Source organism: Rutidosis leptorrhynchoides, chromosome 1 (assembly GCF_046630445.1).
Source record: "Rutidosis leptorrhynchoides isolate AG116_Rl617_1_P2 chromosome 1, CSIRO_AGI_Rlap_v1, whole genome shotgun sequence".
Taxonomy (NCBI): domain Eukaryota; kingdom Viridiplantae; phylum Streptophyta; class Magnoliopsida; order Asterales; family Asteraceae; genus Rutidosis; species Rutidosis leptorrhynchoides.
In genome coordinates, this window is record NC_092333.1 from 373,948,740 (window position 1) to 373,965,975 (window position 17,236).

Genomic DNA, 17,236 nt, shown 5'->3' on the forward strand with positions numbered 1-17,236 from the left:
ATATATAGATGACGTCGATATGATATGTCAAAACATTGTATACGTGTCTATGGTCTATCAAGATTACATAATATATGTTAGAATACATGTATAATACAATATAAGTTAGTTAAGTTATGGTTAGTATAGATTTGATACAAAGTTTCACGTAGCTAAAACAAGCAAAAATATCCAATTTTGTTTTACCCATAACTTCTTCGTTTTAAATCCGTTTTAAGTGAATCAAGTTGCTATGGTTTCAGAATGAACTGAAATTTATGAAACTAAACAGAAAAGGTATAAGTTTACAGTTAGAAATACAGGTTACTAGTCATTTTTGTAAGAGGTAGTCATTTCCGTCGAAAGAACGACATCTTGATGACCATTGTGAAAAACATACTTCCACTTTGAGTTTAACCATGGTTTTTAGATATAGTTTCATGTTCATAAGAAATATCATTTTCCCAGAAGAAAAACTTTTAATTCAAAGGTTATCATAGTTTTTAATTATCCAACCCAAAACAGCCCCCGGTTTAACTACGACGGCGTATGTCCAGTTTTACGGTGTTTTTCGTGCTTCCAGGCTTTAAATCATTAAATTAGCATATCATATAGATAAATAACATATTCTTAGTTGATTTTAAAAATTAGGTTAGAAGGATTTACTTTGTTTGCGAACAAGTTTAGAATTAACCAAACTATGTTCTAGTGATTACAAGTTTAAATCTTCGAATAAGATAGTTATATATATATATGAATTGAATGATATTATGAACATCATTACTACCTCAAGTATAGTAGGTAAACCTACTAGAAGTGACAAGAAATGATCTAGCTTCAAAGGATCTTGGATGGCTTGGAAGTTCTTGAAGTAGAATCATGACACGAAAATAATTTCAAGTAAGATTACTACTCGAATTAAGATAGTTATAGTTATAGAAATTGAATCAAAGTTTGAATATGAGTATTACCTTGAATTAGGATGATAACCTACTATAAATAACAAAGATTTATTGAGGTTGGATGATCACTTGAAATGGATTTGCAAGATTGGAAGTAAGTTAGCAAACTTGGAAGTGTTCTTGATATGTTCTTGAGATATTTTTTTTTTTTGTAAGTTGGTTTATGTATGGATTTAAGAGCTAGATTGAGCTAGATTTTGATGAAGAACACTTAGAACACCAAGATAGGACTTGAGAGAGATGAGTTTGATTCAATAAAATTGAAAAATGAAAGTGTTTGAGAGTGTGTAAGTTCACGTGAATGTTGGTGTATCATATAGGCTCCATTAGTTTGTAATTTTGTAAGATATTTCATGCTAGTTGCCAAATGATGGTTCCCACATATTTGATGACTCACTAAGGGCTGCTAAGAGCTGATCATTGAAGTGTATATACCAATAGTATGTACATCTAGGAGCTGTGTATTGTACGAGTATGAATACGGGTGCATACGAGTAGAATTGTTGATGAAAATGAATAAGAATGTAATTGTAAGAATTTTTGTTAAGTAAAAGTACTTTGATATGTGTCATGAAGTCTTTCAAAAGTGTAACAATACATCTTAATATACTACATGTATATACATTTTAACTAAGTCGTTAAGTCATCGTTAGTCGTTACATGTAAGTGTTGTTTTGAAACCTTTAAGTTAACGATTTTGTTAAATGTAATTAATCCCATTATTATTATATCTAATGAGATGTTAAATTATTACATTATAATGATAACATGATGTGCTAATATATCTTAATATGATATATAAATATTAAGATGTTATTATAACAATAATCGTTACGTATAGATATCGTTTTGAATTTCTTAAGTTAGTAGTCTTGTTTTATGTATAAAGTTCATTGTTAATATACATAATGAGATACTTACTTATCATTTCATTATGTTAAACATATATATATATATATATATATATATATATATATATATATATATATATATATATATAATATCATATCATAAAAAAGTTATAACGTTCGTGAATCATCGGATAAACTGGGTGGTCAAACGTTAACACAAAATCCGTTTCAATTAATCAAGTCTTAACAAGTTTGATTGCTTAACATGTTGGAAATATTTATTCATGTAAATATTAATCTCGTATAATATATAATCATGGAAAAGTTCGGGTCACTACAGTACCTACCCGTTAAATAAATTTGGTCCCAAAATTTTAAGCAGTTGGAGGTGTTGACGCATCATCTGAAAATAAGTGCAGGTATTTCTTCTTCATCTAATCTTCACACTCCCAGGTGAACTCGAGTCCTCTACGAGAATTCCATCAAACCTTAACGATTGGTATTTTGTTTTGCTTAAGTCCTTTAACCTCACGATCCATTTTCTTGACGGGTTCTTCAATGAATTGAAGTTTTTCATTGATTTGGATTTCGTCTAAAGGAATAGTGAGATCTTCTTTGGCTAAGAATTTCTTCAGATTTGATACGTGAAAAGTATCATGTACACCGGCGAGTTGTTGAGGTAATTCAAGTCGGTAGGCTACTGGTCCGACACAATCTATAATCTTGATTGGCCCAATGTATCTCGGGTTTAGTTTTCCTCGTTTTCCAAAATAAAAAACACCTTTCCATGGTGATACTTTAAGCATTACCATGTCGCCAATTTCAAATTCTATATCTTTTCTTTTGCTGTCTGCGTAGCTCTTTTGTCAACTCTGGGCGGTTTTCAACCGTTGTTGAATTTGAATAATTTTCTCGGTAGTTTCTTGGATAATCTCCGGACCCGTAATTTGTCTATCCCCCACTTCGCTTCAACAAATCGGAGACCTGCACCTTCTGCCATAAAGTTATCATACCTTGTCCTAATCTATCTGGACGAAGTCATCAACATTTGGTCCCATTGCGAGGTACTGTCCTAAGTATGCCATGAGCGACTCTAAGAAATATCTTTAAAATGAGCAAATGCACAGCGAAAGATTTCTTTCATACCTGAGAATAAACATGCTTTAAAGTGTCAACCAAAAGGTTGGTGAGTTTATAGGTTTATCTTAAGCAATCATTCCAATAATTTCAATAGACCACAAGATTTCAGATATTTAATTGTACACGTAACCCGAGTACAAAATAGTACGTATAACCTGCAAATTAAAATTCATTCATATGGTGAACACCTGGTAACCGACCTTAACATGATGCATATAGAATATCCCCATCATTCCGGGACTCACATCGGACATGATAAATCGAAGTACTAAAGCAGTTTAAATTCTCTGACTGGGGCTTGTTAGTGCCCATAGATCTATCTTTAGGATTCACGTCAATTGGTGGCAATTATCATAAACACCAATTCTTAGGCTACCAAGCTAAAAAGGGGCATATTCGGTTTGATAATTCAACCGTAGAATGTAGTTTCGATCACTTGTGTCCATTTCGTAAAGCATTTATAAAAGCAGCGCATGTATTCTCAGTCCCAAAAATATATATTGCAAAAGCATTTAAAAAGGGAGCAAATGAAACTCAGTATACGATATTTTGTAGTAAAAATATGCATACGACGGAACTGAACAATGTAAGGTTGGCCTCTGATTCACGAACCTATATCAATTATATATATTAACACATTGTAATCGAACAAATTTATATATATTATTATTAGTGATATATTTTTTATATTAATAAATTATACGTTTCATTAATAACTTAATTAAATGTATTTATTTTATATACTTTAAATAAATAAATTATTAATATAGTTTAGTTAAGTATATTTCTATATGACTAATTTTTATTTTAGTAATGATAATAATATCAGTAGTAATATTGATAATAATAATAATATGATTTTTATAAAATAATAATGATACCAATATTATTAAAAATGATAATAATAATATAAATGTTAAAAATAGTAATAATAGGAATAATAAAATAATAATGATAAAAATAATAATAATAATAATAATAATAATAATAATAATAATAATAATAATAATAATAATAATAATAATAATAATAATAATAATAATAATAATAATCTTGATACTTAATAATAATGATAATAATAATAATAATAATAATAGCTTTAATAATCATAATATTAATAATTTTGAAAAATAATAATAAGTATTTGTCATAGACTTAATCATACTTTTTCTTAATAATCATAATCATATCATTAACCTATTTTGAATTATAAACTAAATCCTTAATTTTATTTTTAAACCTATTAACCATTTTTTTATAAGTAACACCATATTTGTACTTCACATATTTTAAACCATAAATTTAGTCTTATCTTAATAATTTAATCATAATCTTAACATTTTAATAACTTTTAATCATAATAATGATAATAATAATAATAATAATAATAATAATAATAATAATAATAATAATAATAATAATAATAATAATAATAATAATAATAATAATACTAATATACCTTAAGAATGTTTGTTTTGTCATCGATCAGGAACTAGATACAGAGTTCGATGGAAAAGCAAAATTGTGGCCCAATTAACAGCCTAACTATATAGTCCAAAATATATAACTCGGCCCAATAACCTTTGTAACCCATTTAACAAATAAAAGGCCCATGACAGATTATGTTTTAAATTCTCCTATGTGCTCGATCTGGAAAAGGAACCAGAACAGGTTCATCATCATCGCACAATCAACTGTAACCCTCTCGACCTCATTATAATTTGTACGTAATTCTCCTCATGATCATCCTAATCATTAATCATTATCATAAACGTTTATTTTGTTTTCGCTAAATATTATCCTCATCGATTATATGCTCGATAATACCTCATCATCATCATTAAAATAAATCATCATCTTTCTCTTCGTCTCTGTTTGTCATCCCGAATACAACATTATCTCCATACATCATGTGTCATCTTTTGTACGCGTATATCATAATAATAATCGAAATTATATCAAATTATCATCAACTATCCTATAAACCATATTATATCCCTATAAGTTGTATCCTTATCATGAAATCAAGTATCATTATTAGCTATCATCTCGGCCCAATGATACAAATAGGGAAACAACCCAAAGTTGTATCAAAAGTCCAATCTAACAAGAAGCCCATCTCATTTTAATATCCTAGTCTGATTTTGTTTTTGATAAGCCCAACATATTGTAGTAAATTTAACAATTGGTGGTAGGGTCTATCGAGCAAGTTTTCTTGGATTCGTACAGATATTATCAATAGCAAAAAAATATATATAAAATAGAATAAGTGGTTGAGGTTGGGTTAACTGCATCATACATGTCGACCAAAAAGAAAAAGGAAAAGACATACGATAGCAGTTCAATCATTGTTATCCTCGTCTTCTATCATCATAATAATCCTCCTCGTATCAGTCGAACAGCAAACAACAAACGAGTTTGGTTGTGGAAATTTCGAATAGAACAAGAAAAAAACAGAAGTTCAAGAGGTGTTTTGTGACTGTTTTTCGAACAAAGATAAGAAGTAAAAAGCATAGCAGCTGTAGCAGTTTAACTAGAAACACGGAGGTGGGTTGCTATTGTGACGACCCGGAAATTTTCGACCAAATTTAAACCTAAATCTTTATATGATTTCGACAAGATAAGCAAAGTCTGTAATATTGAGTCTCGTAAATTTTAGAACTATGTTTATGTATTCAATTACCCTTTGACTGTGCTCGACGATTCATGAACAATTGTTGTAAACAACTATATATATATATATATATATATATATATATATATATATATATATATATATATATATATATATATATATATATGTATATGTATATATATATATATATATATATATATATATATATATATATATATATAAGTTATAGATATTATGTGTTGAATTTTAATAAAAGAAAATAATATAGCAAGTAAATATATATATATAATACTTATACATATATAAGACAATTATATTTACAAACCCATATTATATAATGTATTTATATTAAAATGTATAAATAATAAACATATGTTATCATATAATATATATGGTATAACTATAATATATAATATATAATATGATGAATGTAAATTACAAATATGATAGTTATACTAATATCAATATTAATACTAATATTAATATTAAAATTTAGTGATAGTATTGTTATTATTTTCAAAAGATAATATATGGAGATGAAAAACTTATATATATAAATTGAAACATGTAATTGTTATATTCTTATTATTATTACTAATGTTATTGTTATCCTTAATAAAACCATTACTTACATGACTATTGGAAAATTATTTTTTATTACTGTCTTTATTGTAACTACTTTACTCTTATTAGTATTAGTATTATTTTGATATTATTATTATAAATATTATTATTATTATTATTTCTATTTCTATTATTACTATTATTAATTTTTTTACCAACAGCATTTATTTATTATTATGTTATTAATTATTAATACTGAATATAATTATTCAGATGTAGCCAAAAATCGGTTAATGATCGATGCCAGCTTTATTTATTTTGTTTATTTCTGTTTACTCGTGGGAGTGGGTCAACTAATTGCAGAATATAAACAAGTGACAATCAATTCAATTACTACATAAACTAAACTCATCCCTTAATAAATCTCGCCTTCTACAAATCATTATTGGATAACAAAAAAAAACTTTTTTAAAGAAACCAAAGGTTCCTCTGTAATTTTCACTTTTTGGCCAAATGTAAAAAATCGAATCAAATATCAAAATTCTGTAATACAGTCTTGCTAGAATTCCCCTACTAAAACTATCTACAAATTATCAAAACTCAATTTCTAATATCGAGTAAGAAATTCGTGGTCAAAGTTGCATTTTCAAAAGTCAACGAATTTGTTCTTCGCGAAATTCGTTTTTGTTTTGATGTTTTAGATTACATTTATGATTTAGATAGTTTACTGCAACAATTTACAATCCTTTTCGTGTTATAAGAATTGTCTAAAACATTTTACAAATTGAAATCATAATTTACATTTTTTTTTCGAACGGCGTCAGGCCTGTTTGGACTATTTTTTTCTTTCTTTCGTTTTCTTAATTAATCAATTCCACCACTTATTAGTTTTTTTTTCTAGTAGTTGCAAAGTCTTAAACTTTGTTTTGGAAAATCGATTTATGGTTTTGGAGAAGTGGTCGATTGTTTTTGTGAAGAAGAAGGGAACACAGTTTATTCGAGTCAAATAAAAATTCTGTTGGGTTTTAATTCAGAAAAAGGAAATGGATCAGGTGGTTTGAGTGTGTTGCAGGTTAGTGGGAGGTCGTGGGTTCGAGTCCCGTTCTGCACATTTATTTTTACAAGCTAGTTTTAAAGGTTCGTGAATCCGAGGCCAATCCTGCATTGTTCAATTATTCAATATCGTTATGTGTATTTTTACTACAAAATACAATAGGTGAGTTCATTTGATTCCCTTTTACTCTTTACATTTTTGGGACTGAGAATACATGCGCTACTTTTACAACTGCTTTATTAGATGCTTTTGAAATACATTTTGAACTGCGAATATATGAAATGCTTTTATAAATGTTTGACGAGATAGACACAAGCAAAACATTCCTCGAATGAATTATGTGGGCGTGATAATTGCCACCATTGAATTATGTGGACGTAATAATTGCCACAATTGATATGAATATTTTTCCCCTGATTATTATTGCTTGGTAACCAAAGAATTAGGGAACATCACTAATTTTGAGAATTAGTGCACGCCTAATTGACGCGAATCCTAAAGGTAGCTACCGGGTTTAACACCCTCACCCAGAATGTTCACTAGACGGAAGGGCTAGTGGGCGTGGTGTTTAGTACTTCGAAGTTTATATGATTATTTTACAGACGAGATGTTCTGTTTTGGGGATATTATTATGCGCATTATATGTTAAGGTCGGTTACCAAGCCAAGCTATGAAAGCAATGAAAAGTGAATGTTATGTATCGAGAGAATGATTTTATACACAGGTTATGTGTATGTTATTTTTATGCACAATATATGTGTACGGTTACTAAGATTTATGAAAGATGATTTCGTACACGAGAAAGGTGTACTGTATTTAAAAGATATGGCATGTACATTATAGGTGGGTATAGGATTCGGGACCATTTGTACCATGCAGGATTTAAATCTTGTGGTCTATCAAAATGATAAAATCTTCCGCTGTGCATTTGCTCATTTTAGAGATATTACTTGGAGTCATTCATGACATATTTCAAAAGACGTTGCATTCGAGTCGTTAAGTTCATCAAGATTATTATTAAGTCAATTATAGTTGGATATATTATGAAATGGTATGCATGCCTTCAATTTTCGATTTAATGAAAGTTTGTCTTTTAAAAATGAATGCAATGTTTGTAAAATGTATCATATAGAGGTCAAGTACCTCGCGATGTAACCAAATGTAATGTATTCGTCCAGATGGATTAGGACGGGGCATTAGAGCTATGGTGTTCGTTTAATCACATAAGGAAAACAGGAGACAAAAATTAATACTTAATTTGATAGGTGGTGATAAATGGTGAGTTGTGGTGGGTATTGGCTTAGTTGATCAATAGGTTTGAGCATCAATTAACGTAAGTTTTGTTTTTTGAGGAATAATCGAACAAGAGTTGAAACAAGGTAGCGGTTAGTAGTAGATGTAATATGATGATGGTGATTATGTAAGTTTTCATGCATATATATATATATATATATATATATATATATATATATATATATATATATATATATATATATATATACATATATATTAATCCGTTGATATGAAAACCGAAAAAGAAACAATGATCGTAGGTGGTCTTTTAACCGAATTTTAGTGGTGGTGGATTGGCATGGAGAAGAAGGTTTCTCAATTCACAACACATGAATACAGAAAGAAAAAATGTGGTTTACCCATTGCAAGTTGTATGTAAATATATAATATATATTTGCTAGTCAATTTGGAATAGTAATAGAAAATAGGGATAGATATCGAGCAAGTGGTGTGATGATTAATCATATATCATGCACATGTATATATTCCAAGAATCATCAAATTTATGACCCCATTCTCTGTCTTTCAATCACTTTTAAGTTGGCATCTATTGCTTGTTTATATATAAAGAAAAGTAGAGAAAGAGTGGTGGATTTTAAAGGTTGATTGAGATTGATACTTGACAAAAAAAAATCTCGTGGGTGTTTGATAGAGACAGAAAATAGAAAATGAGATGGGTATGGTTAAACAATCGGGTTGTAGTTAGATTAAAGTTGAGGGAAAAGTGAATGTATATATGGTGAAAAAAATAGAAGACAGTTAGCTCGAAAGAAATACATTTGATGTTGAGATCACTTGGTAAAGTGATAAAGTCATTGGGGAAATTAACATTAATGTCTAACATCAAGTAGGTGTGTGTTTTGGTAATCGAAAATAGATAAAGCAGAAATTGGGATAGATAGATAGATAGGTTCTTAACATGTAATTTTATATATATATATATATATATATATATATATATATATATATATATATAAATTTATACTCCATAAAGTCTAATTGGTGGGGAAAGAATCAATTATCAAACAGTAATCCCAATTATGTATGAAATAGTAATATATGTCGAAGTCTATATATATATATATATATATATATATATATATATATATATATATATATATATATATATATATATATATATATATATATATACATTACAAGTGTGTTAGTGGAAAGGATAAAGGACCAATCAAACATAGTAATCAATTATAATTTCAATGAGATGAATAGATACCAGCCGTAATATTTGGATTACTCTACCGGCAGTTTTAATTATGAACATTTCGTTGTTAATTAGTGGCGGATAAAAGTGTTCGGAAAAATTCCAAATTTTTATAATAATTATATTTATTTATTTCGGTCTTTTAGGGTGTAAAATCAATCATAAAAAGTTGATTAATTTTTAGCGCTCAATCCTAAGTAAAAATGTACGGAGTATTAAAATAGCCTCCAAATATATTTTTAATAAAATTACAATTTGTATAACTTATTTTCGGATCAACGTTTATTTTTTTAAAATCACATAAGTTTGTTTTTAACTTGTTTAATATCAATCGAATGATAATTGAGCGTTACTGTAGATTACTAACTAAATTCGAAATCATATATATATATATTCAATATACTTCATTTACATATACAAATATGTTTTAAATAATAATTATTATGATATCCTATTTTTATTTTATTTTACTTAATTAATTTTACTAACAACAACATTTAATATTTCAAATTATACTTCTAATTATTATTTATATATATATATATACACACACATATCTATTTACAATTAATTGTTCGTGAATCATCGGGAACAGTCAATGGTCAAATGGATTTATGAAAACAGTCCAAAATTTTTGAGACTCAACATTACAGACTTTGCTTATCGTGTCAAAAATATTAAATCTTATCGAGAGTTTGATTTAAAATTAGTTGAAATTTTCCGGGCCGTCACAGTACCTACCCGTTAAAGAAATTCCGTCCCGAAATTTGATCGAGATCGTCATGGCTAACAATTAAAATGTTTTCATGACGAATATGAGTTGATAAATAGAGTTTTATCATTATTGATTAATATAGAAAAAAAATGATTCTATTATGTGAAGCGTACGAGTGAAGCTGTCACAAGAGAGTGAGATGAAGAAATAAAGATTCGTCTAACGTTTGACGTAGTCACAATTGATTTTTAGAATTCAAGGGATTTAAAAGAAAATCTTAGAAATCTATAAGATCTGATTCTTCAAGATTTATGGAAATTAAGATCTCTTTAATTAAATGCGACCATCTGTCTCGATTGGTTTGTCTGGTATTTCCACTATAAATAAACTTCTTCCGTTCCATTATTTTCCACCACTCCCACTTTCTATACTTTAATTCATACTTCCAAATCATCAGTCAATATGCTTCATCCAGTTTTAATTTTGGATGTATTCCTGACTTTCATATCGATCATTCTCTTTTTTCATCTACCACCGGAGGAATCTGTTTACTTCTACTATGCTCTAGGGATTATTGTATTTCTCATTCTCCCATGTCTTTATATTGCTATACGCATTAATATACACAGTTTGTAATTTAGGCGTTGTTGTTGGGCTTTATATTTTCCCTTATATTTAGAAGTTCCATGCTTTTGTTTTCTCTTCCCGACTTCAAGTCAAGCGAATAACGGTCCAGAATTCGTAGATATAGAGCTTCAAATGATTATAACGTTCTAAGCACGAAGGAACGTATTCTTACAATTTGATTGGTTAAATTACCAGAATCCCTGAGAATGGAACTATCAAGAATATAATTTCTTGATACGTTCAGAGATTAAGCAGAATCAAAGAGTTGTGTAACATGGCACATGATAAAGTTATGATATGTTAATCATCATGTTTCATTAGAATTTCTAGCATAACTTACTGTAATATAATCATGTTAGCCAAGTGTCATTATATTATACTAACTCATGCTCAAATTCTTAACACTTCTCCAAAAATCATTCACATTTTAAATATAGAAACTAAAATAGTTTCCTTCATGATGTAACATATATAGCACCAAGAGATAGATAATTTCGAATAAGAATAATTATGAAAATATCCTCAGAAATATCGAAGATATTTATGATGATATTTTGGAATTTCTAAGTTCGAAAATTGATGAAGGAAAATTTTCCGCAAGATTTTAACATGACTTCAGAGCAAGATATTCTCTAAAGATTTCATCGGATCCAGAATTACCTGGATTCTTTGAATATAGGGTTTGATCCTTGTATCTGTCCTTGGTCTCCTTCATGGTTAGCTCAATCTATTTTTCAGTACCAAATTTTCTATCGAGCGTTCCCAACATTCCATTCTTTATTATCAAACTTTTGGTCATTTAGACCATCTACAATTTTTGTTGTTTTCTCTGCATTTTATGCTACCATATCTGAATCATCGGTTATCAATCCGAGGTGGTTTCAAGAGAATTGTATTTTAAGATGATTAAATGCTGATTGTAATCGTCAAGATACAAAGGATGTTTAAGAGGAAATCAAGTGGCAAACTTGAGGAATTTTTAACTGTGGTAGATGTAATTTATTAACGATATTTTAAGTCAAAATGTGTTGTAATTAATATTCCTACTCTTTTAATATATCTTAATTGTCCAAGGTTAGTAGTCCAATGTTAATAGTCCAATAGTCTAAGGTTAGTATAGGTTTAAAGTTTTACGTAGTTAATTAATTGGTTACTAATCAATTTTATTTTGTCCATTATTTTCTTCGTTATGCCACTTGTCAAATCTTGACTTGGATTCTAATCGGTCAAAATCCGAATATGAAATTGAATTTGAATGAAAATGGTTGTTCTTTGATGAACGGATACGTATATGTGCGGATTTGAGCAGTATGGTTAATGACTGCTGAATCTAAATTGAAGAATGTACAGTGTAACTTATTAATGTGAAATATAAATATCCCTCGAGTATTACCTACCCGTTAAAATATTTTCACCATTAATAGTTTGTACAAAAGAATCTTTTAATTACAGTCTTTATGAAAATATATACATATATATTTTCTTCAGATGAAATCATGGATTTAATGAGTCAATATAATATTTAACTCATTTGATTTACCGTTAGAACTAGAGTACATAATCTCTAAAAAATTAGAGATTACATAATCGCCATGTCGAACGAAGATAATGAGTTAGAACGATACGTAGATCGAAGATAATCGATGTAGAACGATATGTTGAACGAATATAAATATTATAGATGTCGATTGTTAAATCGTTGATGAAAGATGTGAATGATAACATATGTGAATTAATATTGATAGAAGCCCTTTAAAGCTTCTTTTATCTTTCTCGGGTATTACCTGACCGTTAAAAATTCACACGTCATAGTTAATATGAAAAGAATTTTTATTACGATCTCGAGATATACATAAATATATATGCATATATCTTTTAATCGTGAACAGAAAGTAATGAATTAATATTTCATAATTCATCATTCTCGGTACTCTTCGGTGTATGTGGTGCCTATGGAGCTTGTGGTGATGGAAATGATGCTGGTGCTGGTGGTGTTGCTGTTGGTGCTGGTTGATGTTATGCGAGGGGTATATAAAATAGTATTAATTTTTACAAGGAAATACTATTAAATACGATACAATTTTACACAAGTGATTTATTTATTTATAGAGTGGATATACCTAAACCTTGCTACAACACTTATAGGCAGTGTACCTAATCCTACAGTAGTGTAGTTTTTAGTAAGTCCGGTTCGTTCCACAGGGATCTTTAAAACAAGCTTAACGCTATATTTTTAACTTATAATTGTAAAAATACAAAAATATATATAAGTAATATTATTATTATAAAAAGGGCTATTTACCGTTTAATGACCGGTTTGTCGATTTTAAAACTTTTAGTCGCAGTTAAAACCTAATGTAAAATATTAAATATATAAAGGCTTAATTTAAAGCGTAAAGTAAATAACGATAATGAAATTGCGATAAATAAAAGTGCGATAAAATAAAATTGCGATAATTAAAAAGTATGATAATTAAAAGTGCAATTAAATACGAAATATATAAATTATGCTTATTTAAACTTCCGTAATCATGATGTTTGACGTGTTGATTTTAGTTTTATTACCATGGGTTAATTGTCCTTTGTCCCGGATTATTCGATATGTCCATACGGACTTGTCCATAATAGTCCATCAGTCATAATCATAAAGTACGAAAGTCTTCGTCAAATTATTTTTATTCCCGAAGTCAAATATTCCAACTAATTGGAGATTCGAATTGTAACAAGGTCCTAATACTTTGTTTAATGAATACACCAGGTTATCGACTGCGTGTAAACCAAGGTTTTACTACTTTGTTAACAATTATACCAATTACCCTTGAATGTAATCCACCCCTATTTCAACGAGTCTATTAACTATTAATCCAGTTCCGTGTCCGGTAAAATGAACAATTATTGGTATTTATAGATATCCCGCCCACCGTGCCCAGTCAAGCATATGTGGTTATATATAAATACGTCAAATTATAAGTCCATATATTAAATTAACGAGGTATCGTTTAGTTAATATAAAATCCATTAATAGCCCATAGTCTAATTTCTACAAGTGTCGTTCTTTTGTCCAAACCCCAATTATAGTCCAAAGCCTAATTACCCAATTTTAGTATTTAGCCCAACATCACGATTATTTCGGTATTAAATAAGCATAATAATAACTTAGCTACGAGACATTAATTTAAAAATAACATTAATCATAACTTACAGTGATTAAAAATAGCGTAGCGTTACACGGACAGAATTTCGACTTACACCCTTACAACATTCGCTAACATACCCTTATTATTAGAATTTAAAATTAAAATTGTAATATATATATATATATATATATATATATATATATATATATATATATATATATATATATATATATATATATATATATATATATATATATATATATATATATATATATATATATATATATATATATATATATATATATATACGTGAGTGAGATTGTAACACCCCATTTTCCCGTACGTATCGAAAGGTACATACTTAATCAATTATACGTTTGTAACTCGCTAGATTATGCGTAATTGTATAGATATATGTGTAGATATATATATATATATATATATATATATATATATATATATATATATATATATATATATACTTGATAATGTGTGCGCCTACAAGTTTATACATGGGCTTTGATAGCGTTAAGTCTTATGAGACTATTGTTGAAGTTTAGGCGAATGTAGGAAGCGGGATTTAAGTGAACAAATTAAATAAAATCGAAAAGTGTTTAAGTTGGTCGAGCTGTCCAGTTCTAGCCTTAGGCCGCGCCGCGACAATTGGGTCTGCGCCGCGGCATAACAAGAAAATGTAGATCAGAAGTTGGTTTAAGAACGGTCTAATTTCCCTTTATGTGTGGCGCCGCTACGAGTAAGGTCGCGCCGCGATAGGCCTGCTGAACTGGTGTCGGATTTAGCTCATTTTAAGGGTTTTTTATGGGGCAAAATGGTAAATTGACATGTGGATCTGATGGGAGCTTTAACTCTCCACCACATACTAATTTATTTCATTTCCTTTTCCTTTTCCTTTCCTATTTCTCTCCCAAAACACAAAACCTACTTAGTTTAATCTTGAGATTTGGAGTTGGAGAATTGTGAATCAAACCTAGGAGCGAGATTTAAAGTTGTTCCTTGTGTCTCTAGCTACGCGTGGATAGTCTTGGTAAGTTCTAACTCTAAGTTTTGAGTTTTAATTGGTTAATGACTAGGTTTTGGGTACTAGAGATTTGTAAGACCCATTTGGTGGTAAAATGGGTGAGTTTGGGTTATGTTGTTGTAATGAAACCCTAATATCCACAATCTAGGGTTTTGTCCTTGTGATTTGAGGTTGTAAGTGTCAATTGGTGTTGTTAGTCACTAATGCACTTTAATATTTGTGAAAGAAGGGTTAATGGGTAAGTTTGACTTGATTGTGAGTTTAAGTGAGATAAAATGGGTCAAAATGTACTAGTTGACCTAATGGGATGAAATGGGTATGGATTACCCTATGTTTTGTGTTAATTGAAGTTAATAGACTTTAATTCACTAGTCTTAGTGATTAAAGTCGAGTCTTGGCCATGTATGGGCGGTTGTGAGTAGTTGAGTCATTTAATTCAATTTGGGTCATTAAATGCTCAAGTGGGAGTATTGTGGTTAATCCCACTAGTTGTGAAATTGAATGTGCACTTAATGATTTAAGTACATTGCGTTGAAGCTCGGAAGTGCTAAGTCATCACCCTTGTGACAAGGTGAGTGGAATAATTATGCGTTCATGTATATGGCGTGTATATTTGTGAATGTTATGGTATGAACCATGTGCCGGTAGTGCCATAACATGTGTGGGATGGGATGTGACCCACGAACCGGTAGCATCGAGTGTGAACAACGAGCCAGTAGCACTATAAACTAAGATGTGAACCACGAGCCGGTAGCATCGAGTGTGAACCACGAGCCAGTAGCACTATAAACGAGCATGACTCAAATGCGTATGGTGTGAACCATGAGCCGGTAGCACCATAGTGTTATTGGTTAACCATATTGAGATTGTTGTTTGTTTAGCATATAAAATATATTGAGTTGAGTATATGTTAATGAAGTGGTGTGATAATGTACGACTTGTTAGTGTTACGGGTATGTTGACATGCTAATTGAGTTACAACTTCGTATGTGGTATTTGGTATTGTGATTGCAAATGGATAGGTTATATATATGTATGTATAATTGTTGCACTCACTAAGCATTGCTTACCCTCTCGTTGTTTACCATTTTATAGGTTCCGGCTTGGACAAGGGTAAGGGCATACGGTTAGATTAGTTGTCTCCCGTTTGTGTTGATAGGGGATGCTTTTGGGATAGCTTTTGAAGTGGCCGAACGTTTTGGGTAGTTTAGCCCCAAACCATGCTCGAGTGTCGTTTGGATTATAAACTATCATTTGTTGTTGGTCAAACTTGTATCACATTTGTTAATGGCCTTTGTGCCTTTTTGTAAACATTAAACTCGTAGTATGTTTTGACGAATTGTGTGGAATGGGTTACATATTTAATTGGCGCGTAAATGTGTATTATATTTTAAAAAAAAAAAAATTATCGTACGGAGTACGGGTTGGGTTGTTTCAAGTGGTATCAGAGCATGGTCTAAGGGATTTAGGCGACTTGAGATAGGTGCCTAGACTTGGGCTTTATTGTTTGAGCGCTTTATGCGGGACTTGTAGGACTTTGGGTCTAATCGGGAAATGTTAGTGCTTTGGTTTATGTGAACTAACCTTGTGCTAATTTTTTTGTGTTGTGTTTAGCAATCATCAAGCAAGACGGATGTTGTACTAGCAAGTTAATGCGACGTGCTCGCGTAACAACGATTAGCTACCGTTGTTACGGGTGCAAATCGTGTCAAACAAGTAATGTACGACGATTGTCGAGCGAGATGGAGTAGTGTGGTGTACATGTATATACTTACATGTTATGTCTTTTCGTTCTTTGTTTAATCTTTTCCGTTTTATAGAATGAAGACGAGAAATGGACACGATAATGATAACAGTGGTACGAGTGAGGATGTTGAACTCACGGCCAAGGTTGAGGCCATCTTTAAAAAGTTAAAGAAGGATTTTCTTGACGATGTCCGGAAGGTCTTCCAAGAGTCGGTCGATGGACAAGTGACCGAATTGATCGACGATCGAATGAAAGCCGCAATAGAGGAGGC